The sequence below is a fragment of the Nomascus leucogenys genome, chromosome 21, assembly GCF_006542625.1.
Source record: "Nomascus leucogenys isolate Asia chromosome 21, Asia_NLE_v1, whole genome shotgun sequence".
Taxonomy (NCBI): domain Eukaryota; kingdom Metazoa; phylum Chordata; class Mammalia; order Primates; family Hylobatidae; genus Nomascus; species Nomascus leucogenys.
In genome coordinates, this window is record NC_044401.1 from 79,271,182 (window position 1) to 79,279,909 (window position 8,728).

An 8,728-nucleotide genomic window follows, 5' to 3' on the forward strand; every position below is an offset into this window, starting at 1 on the left:
CACAAAAATAGATAGCCAGAAAAGAATGAATGAATAACTACCCTCCCTGTTTCCACCTTCCCATTGCTGAGGTGTGAATAAGATGGCAGAAGCTGGAGCAGCCGTCTTAGAGTCACAGGGAAGCTACCAGTAGATTATGGCAAAGCAATAAGATAAGAGGAGCCTGAGTGTCTAACACCATAGAGCTGCCATATCAGTTCTGAGTGAGAAGAAATGAAATTCTGTTTTGTTTATGCCTTTTAAATATTTGGGTATTTGTTATTCACTGCAGCAGCTGGAGCCTATATCCTGTCTCATACAAGAATCATCAACATTTTGGCCAGGCGTGATGGCTCATGCCTATAATCCCAGCACTTTGGGAGGCCAAGGCAAGAGGATCGCTTGAGGCCAGGAGTTGAAGACCAGCCTGGGCAACATAGTAAGACTCTGTCTCTGCTAAAAGTTTTAAAAATAATAATTTGCCAGGTGTGATGTTGTGCACCTGGCCCCAACACTTTGGGAGGCCAAGGTGGGAAGATCACTTCAGACCAGCATGGGTGACAAAGTGAGACCCCATCTCTAAAAAAAAAAAAAGAAAAAAAAAACTAAACTAACCAGTCATGGCGGCATGTACCAGCTACTCGTGAGGCTGAGGTGGGAGGATTGTGTGAGCCCAGGAGTTTGAAGCTGCAGTGACCTGTGATTGTGCCACTGCACTCCAGCCTGAGTGACAGCATGAAATTTCAACCCTAAAAAAAAAAAAAAAAAAGAGAACCACCACCAACATTTTAAGTGCCTACTATGTGCTAGGCTCTGTGCTTTACATATATTATCTCATTCGATCCTCATTACAACAGGTGCTCTCAAGATTCCTATTTTGCCAGAGGGTAAACTGACCTCACAGATGGCAACTTAGCCATGGTTTAGTTTGGATTTGAAGGCAAGTCAAAGAGGTTTAAGAGCCTGAACTCTTTGAGTTCATTTTTCTGCCTACATGAATACAGCTCAAACTTTCTTTCAGGGAAGTGGGAAGTAAGCCTGTAAAGAGAGGAGACAGAGGAATAACTGCCAGCAATAACTGCTTTGGCACTGAAGGGCAGCTCACGGGTCCTAAGATGCACAATGTTTTTTTCTTAGCCATGGTTGCATATATGAATAATCATGTCTTCTTCAAACCAGAACAACAAAATACATAAATTTACAAGCAATCTGCCTCAGTGTAAATATCTTTGCCTTTGTTTATCACATACTGTTGCTGGTATTTTCCATATATATAGATGTGGATACCTAAATATATATATTCACATGTGTGCATACACGTGTATGCCTGTACACCACCTGTCATGGTGTTGCCTGTTGCATCTAGGAATACTGCCACTCAGTAACTGCTTATAATTCAAAATCTAAAAACAATTCACTCCACAGAAAAACTATTAGAACTGATAAATTCAGTAAAGTTGCAGGATACAAAATCAACATACAAAATTCAGTAGCATTTCTATAAGTCAACAGTGAACAATCTGAAAAATATATTTAAAAATTACTTCAATTTATAATAGCCATGCATAAAATTAAATACCCAGGAATTAACTTAACCAAAGAAGTGAAAGATCATTATAATGAAAACTATTAAACAGTAATGAAAGAAATTGAAAAGGACACCAAAAAATGAAAAAATATTCCATGTTCATGGATTGGAAGAATCAATATTGTTAAAATGTCCACACTACCCAAAGCAATCTATAGATTCAGTGCAATTCCTATCAAAATACCAATGACATTCTTTACAGAAATAGAAAAAACAATCTTAAAATTTTTTGGAGCCACAAAAGGCTCAGAGTAGCCAAAGGTATCAAAAAGAACAAAACTGGAGGAATCACATTACCTGACTTCAAATTATACTGCAGAGTTATAGTAGCTGAAACAGCATGGTACTGGCATAAAAACAGATATATACGCCAATGGAACAGAACAGAGAACCCAGAAACAAATCCACACACCTACAGTGAACTTATTTTTTTTTTTTTTTTTTTTTTTTGAGACGGAGTCTCGCTCTGTCGCCCAGGCTGGAGTGCAGTGGCGCAATCTCGGCTCACTGCAAGCTCCGCCTCCCGGGTTCACGCCATTCTCCTGCCTCAGCCTCTCCCAGTAGCTGGGACTACAGGCGCCCGCTACCACGCCTGGCTAATTTTTTTTGTATTTTTAGTAGAGACAGGGTTTCACCGTGGTCTCGATCTCCTGACCTCGTGATCCGCCCGCCTCGGCCTCCCAAAGTGCTGGGATTACAAGCGTGAGCCACCGCGCCCGGCCCAGTGAACTTATTTTTGACAAAGGTGCCAAGAACATATACTGGAGAAAAGACAGTTTCTTCAATAAATGGTGGTAGGGAAACTGGATATCCATATGCAGAAGAATGAAACTAGACCCCTATTTCTCGCCATATACAAAAATCAAATCAAAGTAGATAAAAGACTTAAATCTGAGACCTCAAACTATGAAACTACTACAAGAAAACACTGGGGAAAATCTCCAGGACATTGGTGTGGACAAAAATTTCTTGAGCAATACCCCACAAGCACAGGCCACCAAAGCAAACATGGACAAATGGAATCACATCAAGTTAAAAAGCTTCTGCACAGCAAATCAACAATCAACAAAGTGAAGAGACAACCCACAGAATGGGAGAAAATGTTTGCAAACTATCCATCTGACAAGAGATGAATAACCAGGATATATAAGAAGTTCAAACAACTCTATAGGAAAAAATCTAATAATCTGATCAAAAAATGGGCAAAATTTTGAACAGACATTTCTCAAAAGAAGACATATAAATGGGAAACAGGCATATGAAAAAGTGATAAACATCACTGATCATCAGACAAATGCAAGTCAAATCTACAATTAGGTATCATCTCACCCCAATTAAAATTACTTATATCCAAAAGACAGGCAATAACAAGTGCTGGCAAGGATGTGGAAAAAAGGGAACCTGTATATACTGTTGGTGGGAATGTAAAGTAGCACAAACACTATGGAGAACAGTTTAGAGGTTCCTCAAAACACTAAAAATTGAGCTTCCATATGATCCAGCAATCCCACTGGTGGGTATATGCCCGAAAGAATGGAAATCAGTATTTTGTAAAGATATCTGCACTCCTGTGTTTGTTGCGGCACTGTTTACAATAGCCAATATTTGGAAGCAACCTAAGTGTCCATCAACAGATAAATGGAAAAAGAAAATGTGGTACATATACAGAATGGAGTACTATTCAGCCATAAAAAAAGAGACTCAGTCATTTTCAACAACACAGATGGAACTAGAGATCGTCATGTTAAGTGAAATAAACCAGACACAGAAAGACAAATACTTCATATTCTCACTTATTTGTGGAATCTAAAAATCAAAACAATTGAACTCATGGAGATAAAGAGTAGAAGGATGGTTACCAGAGGCTGGGAAGGGCAGTGGGGGGCTGAGAGGGGAAGAGGGGGTGGTTAATTGGTACAAAAATTATTAGAAAGAATGAATAAGACCTGCTGTTTGATAGCACAACAGGATGACTATAGTCAATAAAAACTTAATTGCACATTTTAAAATAACCTAAAGAGTGTAACTGGATTGTTTGTAACTCAAAGGAGAGAAGCTTGAGGAGATGGATACCCCATTCTCCATGACGTGCTTATTTCACATTACATGCCTATATCAAAACATACTATGTATCCCATAAATATATACATCTACTATGTACTCGCAAAAGTTAAAAATTTTTTAAAAAGTAAACATAAACAAAGAATAAAAATATTTATAAAGAACAATTCAACACAACCCTTTTATAATTCTTTTTTTGTGATTAGGCACAAATGAAATAAGAAATATGAAATCTTTTTGAAAAAGGGAATCAAAATGATTCTATTCATGCCTGGGAAATATTACAAAATAATGTCACCTATGTTTTCATGAGAGAGTCAGATAATCTCAGTTAATCTTAAATTAATCCCAGTTAATCCTAAAGGTAGGAACTATTATCCTATTGTAGATTAGGAAAACAAGGCACAGAAAAGTTCAATGTTTTTCTAAAGGTCACACAGCAAGGAGTCCTTCTATGTAACTGCAACAGAAATATGAGGAATAGCCTGTTAATTGCTTTTCAGTGTGAATAAATGTGTTGCATAAATTTATATGTTATTTATTGCGTTTTCTATAGTAAAATATTGGAGATGATATCTTAATTACAGTTAAGATATAACATCAAAGATTTTCTTGCTACTTCTTTTTAAAGGAGGTAAAACGATCTGAATATGATTTAGTTAAATGAAATCTACATGGCAAAGCTAACTAGCTTCCAATGTTTGAAAGTTGCAAATTACATAGAAGCAGTCTGAAGAGTATCAAAGTGAATTATGAAATGATATAAAATAAGGAAAAACCAGTCACCTTCTGGGAGGGAAACTCTTATTTGCTGTACCTAATTAGGAGAATCTGAAGCAAGAGTTATGAGAGTTGGGTGGCTGAGGGCATATCAAGGAAACTAGACTCTACAGTAAATGAGAGAGTTGCAAGGTCCAATCTCTTCTCAGCTGCGCAATGGATTAGCTCCTTACCCTTCCTGCCTCTTCTTGAGTTTTTGTGGTTCTATCTGAAGACATAAATGTTTCATGTGAACTTTGCTTACATTTGGCTAAAATGCTGGATTTTCCTTTATTGCTTTTAATAAGAACTCTGAAGAGCACCCCAGACTTTTCTGATTTCATTCTCACCAGGTATACACTGTTTCCAGAGTCTCATGAATTCCCTCTAATTTTCATTGAGTCCATTATGATGTAAAGACTATGAGTTGCTTTTGTGAAACCTGAAGTGGTGTGTGTGCGTGTATGTATTTATGGGAGTATTTCAGCAACAAACCATCATAGAGACCAGGCATCATTATCAGTACACTCAAGTTTAAATGGACTGATGCTTTTTTATTATATGTTCTACTTCTCCTCAGTTCTAACATGTGTCCAAGCATTAATGGCATCAATCAGTTGTTTACAGAACAATAAAGAACAGTTATGGATGAAGCTCAGAAGATAGAATTTTCTTGGATTGACTGTTGCATCATATAATTGATAAAATGTCCTGTAAAAGTTTAAATTTCGTCAACCTTAGGTTTTAAATCTGGGTCAGGAATAGTCCAAAGTAAAAAGGAAAGCTGGTACAAAATTGCTAGCTACAAATTATCTAAGATATGAAAATGAATTTAGAAACAAAAATCTTGCTAAACCTTTCTGTAGTTAAAAATATTAAAGACTGTAATCCCAGCACTTTGGGAGGCCAAGGTGGGTGGATCACCTGAGGTCAGGAGTTTGAGACCAGCCTGGCCAACATGGTGAAACACCATCTCTACTAATAATACCAAAATTAGCTGGGCGTGGTGGTGGGCACCTGTAATCCTAGCTACTCGGGAGGCTGAGGCAAGAGAATCGCTTCAACCTGGGAGGCAGAGGTTGCAGTGAGCCAAGATTGTGCCACTGCACTCCAGCCTGGGCGACAGAGTGAGACTTTGTCCTCCTGTCCCCCCCCCAAAAAAGTTAAAGACCACACTTTTCCAAAGTTTGTTTTATAAAAGAAAATAAGTTGCAAGTTTAGAACTCTACAATTTGGAGTATTTGGGGATATATGGGCTTCTAAAGCATATAAGATTATTAAAGTACACTTACAAGCAATACAAGTCCTTGAAGAAGTGTCAAGTACAAAAATCATTCACCACATTTCTTTTCAAACAAATCTTTATCCTGAACAACCTTATGAGCCGTTAGTGGGTCCCCACCAGGAAGTGTCCACACTACTTTGCTAGGGTTTACAGTCTCCTTTTCTACCTTTCCAGCCTGTAATACATATTCATTGAATATAGATCATGTGCCACATACAGCAAGAGGCCTTAAATATTAAGACATGATTTCTGCCTTCAGGAATATTCAACTCTTCAGATGAGCAAATTAGTCAAAACTGGTTGTACTGCAGTTGGTCCTCCATGTCTGTGGGTTCTGCATCCATAGAGTCAACCAACTACAGATACAAAATATTTGGAAAAAAAAGGCTGGGCACGGTGTCTCATGCCTGTAATCCCAACACTTTGGAAGACCGAGGTGGGTGGATTGATTGAGCCCAGGAGTTCAGGACCAGCCTGGGCAACATAGTGAGACCTTCTCTCTACAAAAAATTAAAAACTTACCTGGGCATGGTAGCACAAGCTGTGGTCCTAGCTACTCAGGAGGCTGAGGCAGGAGGGTCACTTGAATCTGGGAGGTCGAGGCTGCAGTGAGCCATGATTGTGCCACTGCGCTCCAGCCTGGGCAATGGAATGAGACCTTCTATCAAAAAAAAAAAAAAAAAAAAAAAAAAAATTCCACTAAGTTCCAGAAAACAAACCTTGAATTTGCTCTGTGCCAAATACTGTGCTGAATCCATGTGAATGAAGTGACACATAGGCATTGCATTAGGTATTATAAGTAATCTAGAAGTGACTTAAAGTATGCAGAAGGATGTGTGTAGGTTATATACAAATACTACACCATTTTATATAAGAGTCTTGAGTATTCATGGAGTTTGGTATCTGCAGGGGGTCCCGGAACCAATCCCCCATGGCTACTGAGAGACAAGTGAAGTTATCTAATTATCTGTAACAAATTACCTCCCGAAATAGTGGCTTAAAACAAACATTTATTATCTCATAGCTGTTATGAGACAGAAGTCTGGGCGCAGCTTAGCCTCATGATGTGGCTCAGCGTCTCTCATGAGGTTGCTGTCAAGGTGTCAGCAACTGAAAGGCTTGACTGGGGCTGCAGGATCTGCTTCCAATCTCTCTCATGAGGTTGTTGTCAGACCTCAGTTCCTTGCTGGCTGTTCGCTGGATATCTCAGTTCCTCAACACATAGGCCTGTCCATAGGCTTTAAGTGTCCCAACACAACAGTTGGCTTTTTTCCCAGGGTGAATGTTCATCTCTGTAGCAGTGAGACATAACTTCGGCAGTATTATAAATGAGGCAGAATACTGACCACCTGTACATCAGGAAGGGGAGTACTCAAGGCTGTGAATACCAGGAGGTGGGGATTATTGAGGCCATCTCAGAGGCTAGCTACCAAACAGATTTTTCTGATTATCCCTTGTCTTGACAAGTACCTCTACCATCCCTCAATTTCTTAGTGTAAAAACTTTGGATTCATGTTCTAGATGCTGTTCCTTATTCACCAGTACTGTTTTATCAATCCTATCCATCACCAAGTTACAGAATCTACCAACTTAATGTCATTTGCATCTTTGTTATTCTTATCTTATTACTGTTGCTTTGGTTCTGGCCCTTAGCATCTATTGCCAGGGCATTTTCAATGACTGTCTCTTTTTATTTTATTTCGCTTTTATGTAGGCTGATTCATACGGAATTGTCATTTGTGAAGTCAATTTTGGCAGTGTATTAGTCAGTTTGGGCTGCCATAACAAAATATCATAGACTGGCTTAAACAACAGAGATTCATTTTCTCAAGGCTCTGGAGACTGGAAGTCCAAGATCAGGGCATCGGCATGGTCAAGTTCTGGTGAGGGCTCTCTTCCCGGCGTGTAGATGGCTGCTATCTCCCTGTGTGCTCACATGACCTCTTCCTCTTTTTATAAGAACACTAATCCCGTCAAGAATGCTCCACCCTCATGACCTCATCTACACCTACTTGTTTCCCAAGGTCCCATCTTTAAATACCATCACACTGGGGGTTAGGGTTTCAACATACACATTTTGGGGGGAAGGTGGGAAGACAATTCAGTCTGCAGCAGGCAATTTCAAATGGTTCAACCTAACAGTTGTCTGCAAAAGTAGTACATGTTCATGACAGTGAATGAAAAAATGGAAAAAGATTAAAAAGATGAAAATCAAAATCACTCAGAATTTCACCACCTAGAGATAAGCTCTGATTATATATATATTTTTGTATTTTCCAGTTTTTAAATGCATACACCTTTCTGAAGAAGGCAGTTTTACCATATATTTAATTTTGTATTCTGCTTTTTCAATTAACATTAATCCTTGGGCAATTTTCCATGTCAGTGAATATTTAAAAAAATAATTTTAAATAGCAGTGACATATTTCATTTATTTGTTGCTTTTTTGATTGGACATGAAAGTGGTTTCTAGTTTTTCAGAAATAACACTGAAAGAAGGAACATCACTGAACATACACTTTTGTCTGCATCTCTGTTCTTTTACTGTAGATTCCTACACATAGAATGACTGGGTCAAAGGGCATAAACTTTTTCAGTATTATTTCTAAATTTCTTACTTGACTTACATTATTGCAAGTAGCTTTTTACAAATTTACCAATTATATCTTACCACCAGGATATTCTTTTTCTTTTTTAAAAAAAATGGTAATTTAATAGGCCAAAAAAACGTGTCTGATTGCTAACAATGACCTCCTCACTGATCTTTCTGTAGTCATATCCCACTCCAGTCAAGCCTCCATAGTGCTTCCAGATTTTTCTCTAAAATTTGCACTTGATCATATCGCTTGCCCTGTTAAAGCCAGTTATTTGCTCCCCATTGCTTGTCACATTAAGTCCTAGGTCTAGAGAAGGTTTCATCAGCTCTTTCATAACATGGCTTTTGTCTACAGTTCCAGTCTCATTGTTAACCTCTCTCCTATATTCTCTCCTCCAGTGACGTTAAACCACTTACAGTTTCTAAACTGCCATGTTTTACAATTTTTCTTTTCACATGC